The sequence below is a fragment of the Convolutriloba macropyga genome, chromosome 1 (genome assembly GCF_964194025.1).
Source record: "Convolutriloba macropyga chromosome 1, txConMacr16.3, whole genome shotgun sequence".
In the NCBI taxonomy this organism is placed as follows: domain Eukaryota; kingdom Metazoa; phylum Xenacoelomorpha; order Acoela; family Convolutidae; genus Convolutriloba; species Convolutriloba macropyga.
This window is the reverse complement of record NC_134468.1, coordinates 47,940,608-47,953,285: the sequence shown is the minus strand read 5'-3', so window position 1 is coordinate 47,953,285 and position 12,678 is coordinate 47,940,608. Positions and strand designations below refer to the sequence as shown.

The 12,678-nt window shown below is 34.4% G+C and overlaps 1 protein-coding gene across 1 annotated transcript in view; it reads right to left on the bottom strand.

Annotated features, from left to right (window-relative positions):
* Positions 1–8,486, bottom strand: part of LOC142349635 (uncharacterized) — a 90,981-nt gene extending 82,495 nt beyond the window's left edge. The window contains exon 1 of the mRNA XM_075401361.1: positions 8,468–8,486. The gene's annotated coding sequence lies outside the window, so the exon portion shown is untranslated. The remainder of the gene's footprint in view (positions 1–8,467) is intronic.
* Positions 8,487–12,678: the final 4,192 nt, after the last annotated feature.

Genomic DNA, 12,678 nt, shown 5'->3' with positions numbered 1-12,678 from the left:
TGATCAATTGTTTCAAGTACCTTACCTCTTTGTTTAAATAAGTTGAATAGAGTATATTTTTCTCTAGCACTTTGTCCATTAGTAGAAAACATGTTCGTATCAAGATAGAACATGTTACAATTATTGTTTCTACCTCTACCGGAATACTCATTCATTACAGGTAACTTAGGAGGAACATCATCAAATATCATTACATTCTTTTGTGTTTTTGGTCTATATCGCTTCTGGTTTGGCTAACTCATTGATATCTAGTATGAAAATGGGGCTTATCCTCCTTTGGTAAAATCCTGTTGGATATCCTGTTGGTCCTATAATATACAAATTATCAAAGTCGAAATTCTTGAGGAATAGGTTCTTCAATAAATAGGTCTTACCACATTCATTTGGACCTTATATCATACATCTAAAATTTTCTGATTTTGATGGTTTAATTACACTTGCTGGTTTATCTATTTATATGATGTTATCTTTATCTTTATCTATAGTTGTAGATGCAGCTTTATCTTTAGCTGTGTGTATATATATGCTATTATCTTTACTTATATCTATATTTTTATCTTTGAATATATCTTTATATTTATCTCTACCTTTATCTTTATCTTTATCTATATCTATATCTTTATCTATATCGTTATCTATCTTTGGCTATATCTTGATTTATATCTTTATCTGCATCTTTATCTACATCTTTATCTGTGATTAAACATCTCTGTATTACAAATCGATTTTATGCCTAATTAATATGAAATCCTAAATCTACAAGATAAGTTATATATAGAGAATAAGCTCCACAACAACTATCACCATCTCTATGCATTCTTTCATCAAAACCTAAATTAGTATACTTTTGTAAATTTGATGGTGGTGTTTTTGTTCCTTAACTATCGAAACATTTTATTCCTCCTAATTTATCTCTTGATATAACTAAAACCCAATATCTGCCCTCATTTGGATGTAAATTAACGATTATGCTATGATCTATATTCCTATATATATTTATCTCTTCATATCTCATCATAAACCCTGGTGTTAGAATTATCTGTTCTCCTTTTCTCATTAAATCAGTATTACTCATAGCTTTATTCTCAAAATTATACTTGACATGAATGTCATCAAAAGTTAAAACTTTCATGTTGGCAAAAAAAATTATCTTGGATTGGATTTATATGGTTTGTTATAGTTTTAGTAAGTATAAAACTTATATTGTCACCTCATGATAGATATGGATTGATAAAAGAAGACTTTGAGGGATGTATGTATATATAGAAAAAGAGTTAAATTAGTTTAGGTTTGAAAAATCAACTTTAGATACTGTTGTTTATGGTGCTACAGGATCAGGAAGCACTATTTGGTAAAAGAGTATTTAGAGTCAATTACGAGTGTATATAAATATGCAGCTATGCGAAAAGTTGAAGATGAAGATAGAGATAAAGCTATAGATAAATCTACAACTTGAACTATAGCAATGGATGATGAGAAAGTCGTAGATAAAAGTAAAGATAAAGATAAAGCTTCAACTAAAACTACAACAACAACTTCAATTACAGCTAAAGTTAAAGATAAAGATAAAGCTACAACTTCAACCGTTGCTAAAGATAAATCAGAAAACTATACCAAAGATGATGTAACAGTTTTTTGTAAAAATATAAGTGATTGGCTGGGATATCATGTTGGTGATATTAATGATTTTTTGACAAATGATATATCTGTATTTAAAGATAGTATTTTAGTATTACATGACATGGGTGATAAATTATATAAAAAAGATTGCACATTTCTTCACAACAGGTAGTAAAGACAATATAAAGATGGCTGTTATGTGTCTTAAACCTGCTCAGATATATAATATGTCTAGATCTAATACAGATTCTATCTATATGACATGATATATATTGATGCAGCATTCTTTTATAACTTTATAATTACCTTTCAGTGAAAACAAGACTTTCATGGAAAATGCAAAAAAATAAATGTGATATGCTGAAATATAATACGAAAAAAGGTGTTTTTTTGTGGTAGATATAGATAGACAGATAATTTTTGATTCAGAAGTGGGTAGATTTAATATAAAAAATTTAAAATATTATAGAAAGTATAACAGAGGATTAAAGATAAATTAATAGTAATTTTAAGAATTAGGTTGAAGAAAGATGAAGATAAAGAACTTATTGATGAAAATAACTATAAATTCTATTTAGAAGAGTTTTTAAAGTTTAAATGTGTTACCCAATTTTGTGAAAGTAAAATAAAATTATATAATTTTTCCTAACTATATTTATTTTAGCGACCTCTTTTGGTGGTATAGGTTCTCTTTATTATCTTTTCTCTGGTGAAAACCAAGATGACAATTACAACAAATAGCAAAAACGACTAGTTTAGTTTGTGATATAGTTGCTAGAATTGATCGTGGGTGGGGTGAAGACGAAGAAGAAAAAGAAGATAATGGTGAGTCTCATAATTTAGCTCCTGCACAAACTTCACTTGATCAGCAAGATGTAAAATTGATCAAAGATCTAGCTAAACATAAAGTAGTTCATGTATTAAAAATTGAGTGAAAAAGATGAAACTCTAGGTAATCTGTTTGAAATGTGTGTAGATAAAAAGACTGTATTATTATAGAAATATGGGAGGGAAATGTTTTATTAATTATTGGATACAAATAACGTTTTTTGTAAAAATGGAAATGAAAATTTAAATTAACAACATAGCACTAAATCGAACCCTTAGCTAAGTTTAATAGATAAAAGAAATGACAATTTAAACACTTTTGCTTCTACAAAGCTAGAAGGTTTAATAGTACAAAGGGATCATGTATATCATTTAATTGGAATAATGTCCCTTAATTAAAAGATTAAGGCTTACAGTGTTTTAAAGAATTTCGGAAATTTTATTACATTAAAAGGTCATTGCACTGGTTTTCTTAGTAAGCTACTAATAGATTTTAGTGGGTGTAATGATAAAAGATTTGGTGGTGTAGGTATTATGAATGATTGTCATAATAAAAAGATTAGATCTAGCATTAGGGCTAATGTTGACGATAACACTAGAGACAATACTAAGGATAACACTAGAGATAATAGAAACTACAAACGTTGGGGCTTCGCCCATGCTTCACCATATTACTAGAGGTAATAATAACGATGGGGTTTCGCCCATGTTTCAACAGAACACTAGAGATATTACTAATGATAACACTATAGCTACAGAAGAAGAAACAATATCTATTTTAATCAAGAGACGAGCGTAAAAATATGTATTAAATGTAACACTACTAAGAATTGAAAATTTTTGGTGAGAAAAAAGTACATGTAAGCAACGTCTGTCAGAAAAAAAATTAAATGTAATTTTTGTTCTTCTCTTATTTCTAGAGGTAATAATACAACCCATGTTAAAAGGATGATTTGAACTAGCTATAATTGTGAGCAATGTAATGAAAATTCTAAAAAACACTGGAAAATAATATAAATATTAACCAATTATTGGTAGCAGATAAAATTTTATTAGAGATCAATTAGTAGGTAAACTATCTTGATAAACTATTTTAGTAAACTATCTTTCCAATTTTGGTGAAAAATTTTTCCCTGGTTTTTAGATGTACAATATACACTATTTTTTCCTCAAAGTATCTTTATCTTTTACTAAAAATAGATCTTTATCTTTTGCTATAGAATAGATTTAGACCCAACCCAAGTAGTGAGGAAAAAGCGCTCTGTGCGTCAGAGCTAGCGTTTTGGTAAAAAAAACCGTATCTATTGTTATGGTTGAGACCATAGGTTCGGCTTTAGCTCGAGTTAAAATCAAAACTATAATCTAAACCAAAACTATAATCTAAACCAAAACCATAGAGTAGGCAAAAGCCATAGTTGTGACTGGTTTTCGCATTCACAACTAAGACATAGTTAGAGATATAATCAGAGATACAGTTAGAGATAAAACGTAGGGTATCGGTAAAATAAAAATTTTTAATTTGAGTAAATGCGTGAGACAAATGCCCATTTTTATGATGATCCGAATGCTCGAGATTGTGCAAAATAAGCTTTTTAACAAAAGCCAAATTCTGCGCACAGGGCAAAATGAGCATTTTGACAAAAGCCAAATTCTGCGCACTGAGCACTTTTTCCCCACTACTCAAATACAATTCAGTACTGGGCACATCTAAATGCAACTCCTCATCATTACTTATTCATTCACTGGTTAATGTCAATTTCTTACTTGCCAGACCTGCGTTTAAACTGATTTTACAATAGTCAGACTTGCACCAATTCGGATTTCTCACTTGCAAGGCTTGCGCCAGTTCTGATTTTTTACTTGACAGACTGTCACCAATTCTGATTTTTTTTGCTCAAAAAAAGGTCAGGAATACAAAAAAATCCGTTAGCTTGGTCTAAAATCAGGGTCCGTTAACACTCAGTTGGCCGCAAGCGACCAAAAAAGACAAAAATTATAACGTGAATAATTATAACCCACTGATGGTAGTAGAACTAACTGAGGTTAACATTGGCTCACGGACTAGTTGTAATTGAGGTATTAGAAGAATATGGGACTGATTCCTCTTGTTACCGATTTTGGGTCCCATTCGTTTTTCAGCAAAAATTGGATCGATTGGGAGTTTATTTACCACAAGCCCTCGGGCCAGCAAAGGAACCCTCGTTGACCTCCCCGCTTTAACATTTTTCCACGGTTTGCGAAGTTTGACATTTGGGAAATCTTAAAATTACAAAAATTCGGAGATTTTGGCTATTTTGGGACAGTAATTCGATTGAAAACTGATGAAAATGGCTAAAAATCGGTTGAAACTATCCAGTAGCATCAGGGGTCAGAGGAGGCCATTAATATGGCCTCCTCTGACCCCTGATGCTACTGGATAGTTTTCAATAGCTTTGGGGTGTTGTCAAAGCACCCCGAGAAAGGGGCTAAAAATAAAGCCCCAAAATCGTGGCACGTTATAACATTTTTTGAAATTCAAAAATTTCACTCGAATTTTTTGAAAAGTTAGTTTTTTTACTTGGCAATCATTTTGCCAAGTGCGATTCAAGTCTGATATGAATAATACAATTGATTTTTAATGATATATTAGAAAGACGTGCCCCGCACTGAATCACACTTGGAGTACCAATTATCTTTGCTCAATGTTTTTTAAATTTGCAGTGTGTCTGCTTCAGCATATTCGGACGCAAAAAAATAGATATCAAAGGTTTTTCCTCGTTCAACAAAATAGACTTATCAGAATAAATTTCTCGAACCATGAACATACCACGCATGACCAAAATTACCTGTGCAAAGACTTGATCTCGACCCATAAAAAGATTTTTGCTTCACTTTAACGAGGTACCTCAACCGTGCATAAATCAATATTTGCAATTCCCTTAAATCCCCCTAGACATTTCGAGTCTATTCATCAGTCGAGGTATGGACTCGGGCTATCTTTGACTTATAACAAATTTTGATTATATGGAGGCCTAAACTAGGGGCACGATGTCTCCCGAATTTGTTAATTTTGATGAATTTTGAAAGCATGATATTATAAGGTAGTAAATTATAGTGTCTTTACTTCGCCTGCGTAGTGTGTCAGTGCAAGAACCTAACCCACTGAGAGTTTCATCTTCAACTATGAATGAGTTGAACGCTTCCAAAACATCCCACTGCATTATGACAGACACTCGGTCATTGGAACTTTTACCCTTGTTTATTTATAAATTATAAAGAACAGTCTCACCTCAAAAGCTATGAAAACAATTACCAGTGCAAAAGCAGGCATTAGTTCGTTCACATATTTTAAGGAGAACAAAAATATTTCTCACGAAAATAAAAAAGGAAACAATGTGAAGCGAATATGGTATTAAATGAATAGCAATGATTAAGGAAAAGACAATCCGACTTTGAAGTGTATGACGAATTAAGCAGGTCCTAGTAGATTAGTAGATTCTGTGTCTCTGTGTGGAATGGGTACACATAGGTCAGTCTCTGTTGAAATATTTAAAAACAGGTCTGTTAATTGGTAACACTCATCTTTTTATTCTGTGATAAATGATTTAACCATTCAGGTCACTCAGGTGCATTTTTCAGGCTTTTTCTAGTGACCCTGAAATAGCTTTTACACAAACAAAAACATGCTGCAAAATAAAGCATTAGGTAGAAAAGCTTTTTCTAGATCATAAATGTGAGAGCCGCTGGACCTAAGTAAGAAAACAAAAAACTGGGAGCTTCTACTTTTGAAAGTCATTAAAACATTGAAGCTGTCACAGGAAAAAAAAACGAAGGAGACACAGAGACACAGTGCATGTAGGCATAATTGCCCGTAAAATAGTATACTCATAGCTTGGTTCTAAGGTAAACCTTGTATCGGATTATGAAAAATTATTCGATATAATTCCCTGCATCCTATCTATAATTGTCATCAGAAAACTTCAGGATAACCTTAGAATAAAAAAACTCAAAAAAGCAAACTTTAGAACAGAGAGAGGAAAATTTTGACACCACAAATTATTTATACAAAATTTCCAGTAAGTGATAGATAACTTGAAGTGATAACAAAATACGTTGTATTTACAGATAAAACGTTCTTTTTATGACCCGGAGGACTTCAGATAAAAATCATAATATGATTCAGAGAAGTTCACCATAACTGGCGATGATTGTAAAACCAATGTTAATAGTGCCAATTATATAAATGATTAAAATCGGGGGAAATGATAGAGGGTCGAAATGAGCGGCATGAAATGATAGGGGTTTAAACAAATAGGGTTATAGGGTTGAAAAAGCGGTAAGTCATTTCAAGGACAACATGGCCACAATTACTTCACTTAAACAGAGGGAAACAATTTCAACTGAAAAAAAGAACGCATACTTGATCCAGGCAATTTAAAATGCTGATCCCCCCTAATAGGTGTTTATTCAAATGAAAGCGATAAAAAAAGTTTAGTTAAAAAAGGGTCGGATATTTACAAAAATTCAACTATCAACAACGCTCAATGAGAGGACTGCGAAATCAGAGAAAGAGCGCACAATTCTATTACTGTTGGTGCAACCAAATGGTAGTGCATACAGAACTAGGCACTCTTGTTGTTTTACATTAACACAAACATTAAAAACTTTTGTAAACAACACGCGACCTTGACAGCTCAGCTCGACAATGATAAAAAGCAAAGAAAAGGAAAATTACACGGGATGTGATATTAATGTCTCTTCGATTCATTATCACTGATTTAATTGTATACCATATAATAGTTACTCTTTTCCTCTAACTTGCCACTGGGCTTCCGTAACAACTTTGGTACTATTCTGATAAATCAAAAACAAAATTTTCTTTTAATTTGCGCCAGCTTTTCATCACAACCTGCTCGACTAATCCCAGCTAACTCTATACTTTTGTTCAGAACCGCGTGACATACGGTTGTTAAAGCACAGTAGGCGCCTGCAGTTTACTCATAGTGTCGATGTTTAGTTGAATTAAAAACAAATACATATTTCGAAACAAATTAGGGAAACTTTGCAAAATGACCCTGGCTGAGTAAAACTGTGTAGTCGGGATTTACATGCGCCATTCTGTCGCTAACAGCTTGAAAAACAACGAATTGAAAAAGAAGTTGAAGACATCCTTATCGTTTGTGCCCCCGTCATTCGTTTTCGAAATGACAATTGGCATATAATGTAAGCAGCAGTTGAATAATGCGTGTTTTTTATCAATTCGATGTTTATCTTGTCTAAGAAAGTTTTATCAATCTATTTTTTAATTAATCGGAAGAGTAAATCCCTTCAATTTAGACTTGATGTCGACATTTTACAGTTATCAGAAATAAGTATCGATAAATAACAAAAATGGAATTTCTGGGGGTGAAAACAGATTGGGTACAAAAGGCTGGCGGCAATAATAGAAAAGAGCCCAAGCAATTTCAGGTCGTCTAGTTTCCCGTACCTAACTTCAAGTGCGTTTCAGTATTGGGCCAGCATAAATGCAATTCCTCGTCATTACTGGATCATAGACTGGTTCATGTCACTTTTTTTTACTTGTCAAACTTGCGTTCAGTCTGATTTTACATGGTCAGACTTGGGCCAAGTGTAAAAATAAGGCTTAGTACAGCTAGGGATTGAACCCACGGTTTCGCGCTCCGTAGACGTTTGTCCTCCTGACTGCGGCATCCGTACTGTTGATAGCATAACTTTTGCGCCGTTAATATACGCTTGAAAGAAGCGAACTTCAAGCAAGAGAAGCGAGCAAAATATATCACATGGGAAACTTGCATTTACAATTGCCCAGTACTGATTTACACTTGGAGTTCGGTACGGGTTTGTACAGAAAGAGCTTAATGCTCAACCAGATAAAAAGCACGTATCATCACATAAGATATCAATATGTAAAAACTTGGCACTACCATCTGGGTTTGCAAGTAATATGCGCTTGCTAAGCTTGTGGTGGACAGAAACAGACACTGCAGAAAGGAAAAGATATCAAAGATAGTTGCTCAACCTTGAAAGTTAACTAGCTCTCCGTCGAAGTGTTTATTGCATCTGCAAACCAACAGGACAGCACAGATAAGCCAAATTCTCGGTCAGATAAACGAAACCATTAACTCGTTTCTTTTCTAAATCGTCCATTAAAATTGAGTGTTTGAGTAACCGCTGATAATCGTTTCGCAATTAATACAATTATCACATGATATTCCGATGGCCTCTCTGATAAGTTTCTTCTGGCTATTCTTTGATCTGATCACAAATACGACTGGGATCAAATTCAAATATTTTTAACGGATATAAATATTCTTTTCAATCTGTTAACTTACAGGTCGTCTAGGTTTTTTTACAGAAAAGACCCAAATGCTGAACCAGTTACAAAGCACGTGTCATCATATAAAATATTATTATATAAAACCATGCACGTTCATCTGTGTTTGCAAGTAAATTTCGCTCACTAAGCTTGGGTGGACAAAAAGAGACATGGCAGAAAGAAAGTGATAAAAAAGATAGTTGTTCAATCTTGGCAGTTAACTAGCTCTCCAGCGAAGTGTTTATTGCATCTGCACAACAGCAGGACAGCCAATAGTGAAGCCATGTTCTGGAGTAAATATGAAAGGAAGCCGTTAACTCATTATTTCTTAAATCATCCATTAATGCTTAATTTTTGAGTAACCGCCGATAGTAGTTTCGCATTTATTACAATTGTCATTTGATATCCAGATGGTCTCTATGATAAGTTTCTTCTGGCTAACCCTTAATTCGATTACAAATCCGATCAAACTCAATTTCTAATATCGCCCTATTTTGAATACGCAATTCGTTTTTTTTTCACTCTAGAATTCCCATATATCTTGAAAGCTCAGATACTTTCAGAGGCTTGACAGCCGAGAGGTAAGGTGTTATATTCATATGCCAATGATAGCGAGATCAATCCCCTGCCTTCATGAAGCTGTCTGTGTGAGGATGTGCGAGTTGCTAACTAACTTTAGCTGCAAGCTGACTTTAGCCTGACCAATGTTGGATGAAACCATGGTACCACGTGAAATTTTCAGGCGCAAAAAGTGGACGAAGCCACCAAAATGAGGATTGCTGTTCATGAAAAAAGACAGTCTTAAATGTGGGGAATAATTAAAAAAAGTGCAACTGAGAGCAGGCCGCTGTGGTCTAATGCTGTTCAGCTGCGATTACGCCGAAACCACAATCATGGTAATTATGCCCTAATGGTGGCTAAAAAAATGGTGGCTATAATGGGAAAGACCAGACGAATGTATCATATTTTTCATAATGATTTACTATGTAATGGCACGTGCTCTGTAACTATGGGGTGCATAAGGTCCCGGGGAATAAAAACGGAAAAGATCCCAAACATCTTCATCAAAAATATGTAAAACTTAATTTAACGGAGATAAAACTGACCAATTTGAACATTACGGGACCAGTATCCGAAAAGGCGAATTTCAATAAGTTTTGCGTTCTGTGGAAAAAAAGAGCATGAGATTGTCCTGAGATTTTTTTGCCCAAGTTTATAGTAAATATTTGAGACCAAATTCAAAAACTTAACTGTTCCTGTGAAAAGAGCTATGGGTAATTTCAAAGCCACTAATTGTCCTCTTAATCCACAATTAGTATCTAGAGGGACATTTGTGACATTAATCACCAAACTGGCTTGATTTACTTTTGGTCATTTTATACTGTATCCGTGGGAAAAGGGTTATTTAAAGCAAATTTGAACAGGGTTTGCCTAGTGTCACCTGTTTCTACATACGCTTATAACTGTAATCATGTTTCATAAGAAAACACAACTAAATCGAGTATGTATGCTCTATTTTTCGGACATTGGCCACGTATTGAATCAGTCTACAAATATTGTGACAATTGGTACTAGTATCTTGAATTCGCAGATAAATATAGACTTGTTAATTGAACGGTGGTAAAAAATTCGAAAAAAAACAAGTTTAAAAAAAGCAAACAAAGAAAATGCAGGTGCAAGTTAAATCGATTGAAAAGGGTTATTAAAAAACTAATTTTTATTTATTTTTTTTGCCTTCAAAAACTTTTCACATCATCTGAATTTTAAATTTTGATTCCTCAGTAAACTAAAGAAAATACTCGTCTAACTGAACAGTGGTAATGTTATCTTTTGGAGAAAACTGTTATTCAATAGATCGTTTTCACAAGATTTTCATTCTGGAGTTGATTGTTATCCGTACCTAAGCCCTAGCGGATATCAGCACTGAATCTGTTTTTTCGTCTAACCCTAGCTATGTTCATGCCAGCTTAAAAAATTATCAGACTGGTTTTTAAGATGAGTCAAGTGGGCAAGATTTTGTCTTCATGATTTTATTCAGAACCCAAATAATTACGCCTTAGTTTGCTCTTGGCATCGATCCTTCATCGATTATGTCTGCTTCTTTTTACGAAAAAGAAATAATTTTTAGTCAATTTGTGTCAACGGGTTGAGTTCAGTTAATTGTTGATAAGTTATACACAAACTGCTCGCAACTGCAAAATGGATAGTACTTCCCAGTGATTCTGGAAATTATATCATGTAAGATCCGATAAGATGCTTACTAAGAGCGTTCATGTGAGCATAATTGGTCTGACTCGAACCGCAAATATTTGCTTAGTTATAAAATTGATCCTCTTTCTGCGCTTTTGCGTCCTAATTTAATGATGCTCACATTAGTGAAAACCATGCAATCGATTAAAGGGAATTATTATAAACATGCCCGGATAAAATGAATAAATAAGGTGATTTATTATAAACATGTCCGGATGTGGATAAAAAATGGTTTTAGTTCTGAGTTCGATATCACAGTTCTTTGTTTGATCTTACACTCTCTGTTTGATATTGGCTGAAAAGTTTGATATTTATCTGTTTATATGGATCACCTTCTCTCTTCGCGGCCATCTGGTACACTCTCCATGAGCCCCCGACTCGCTTGTGTGCATGGTGACCATCACCTTCGGCGACAACCTGGTCCACAGTGATTGCTGAACTCAGTGACATCGAACTGAAGCTGAACAGAGTACTATGCGGAGCACTGTCATCATCAGGACAGCACAGTTGTCTTTAAATGAACCAAAAGGAATATCTTTAACAATGAAAAACAAGAGACACCGGAAAATAGAAAATGAAACTTGGACCAACAAGACGCATTAAAGATAGAATAGTAAGAACAGAAATGAAACATGCACAATATTTCAACTAAAGCTCGCGGCATTGTGACAGCTTGTAAATTTGATAACAATCAGGCATCAACACAAAGCAATATTATGAACACAACCGGCTAGCGTCGGGCGAATTGCTCTCAAACGAAAACGACTGACGAGTGGTTGGCTTCGAGGGGTTAAAGAGACGCGGGGGCACAATAGGCTGTTGATTATTTCACCACTGATCTGCGCGGGGGGTGGGGGTGGCCGGGCTGTAATTGCAAAGACACCCTTTTTTGGTACTCAAAGAATGATCGACTATGATTTCATACAACTCAAAACGAATTTCCCCCGTGCGACCCGTCCATGAAGTTAACGAAATCATGAATGTGACAGTTCGGGGAGAATGCCTTTCAAAAACAACAATAAAATCAAGTACATCCTTTATTTCAAGATTGTTTTAGCTTAAAACTACTTTATAAAAATATAAATTTTTCGCAACGAACTCACAATATTAGTGTCCGCTGAGTCATTCTGCACGAATTGTTGCTCCGGGCCTCTTGACGAATACAAGTCTAATCCCATTTTGTTTGAATATTGCTCTACAATTGGGTTCCCGAGCGTATTTGTTAATTTGACTTCTTGAACAATTGTGACTTTTCCTTTTTGAGACATATCTGCTGGCTCAATAGTTAATTGACATAACAAGATCATAAACTGAAAAACATGGTAGGTAATGTAAACTAATGTAACATCGTTTGATTCATTATTCTGACCACATGCGACCAAAATCTTATTAACAGTAACAGGATTATTGCTAGCAGCGATAACGAAAAACCCCCTCGCCCTCGCCCCCCCCCCCCCCCCCGGTGCAGATAACCCCGGGCAATAACTGTATGGGCGGAGTACTAAATTGTAGAGTTTCAATTCCTTTTTGCTCATTTCAAGACGTTTTCGTCAAAAACGGTGCCGTCCTGATGATGACAGTCCTCCTCATAGTACTCTGTTCAGCTTCAGTTCGATTTCACAGAGTCCAGTGATCACTCGAAGCCAGTTTGTCGCAGAAGGTGA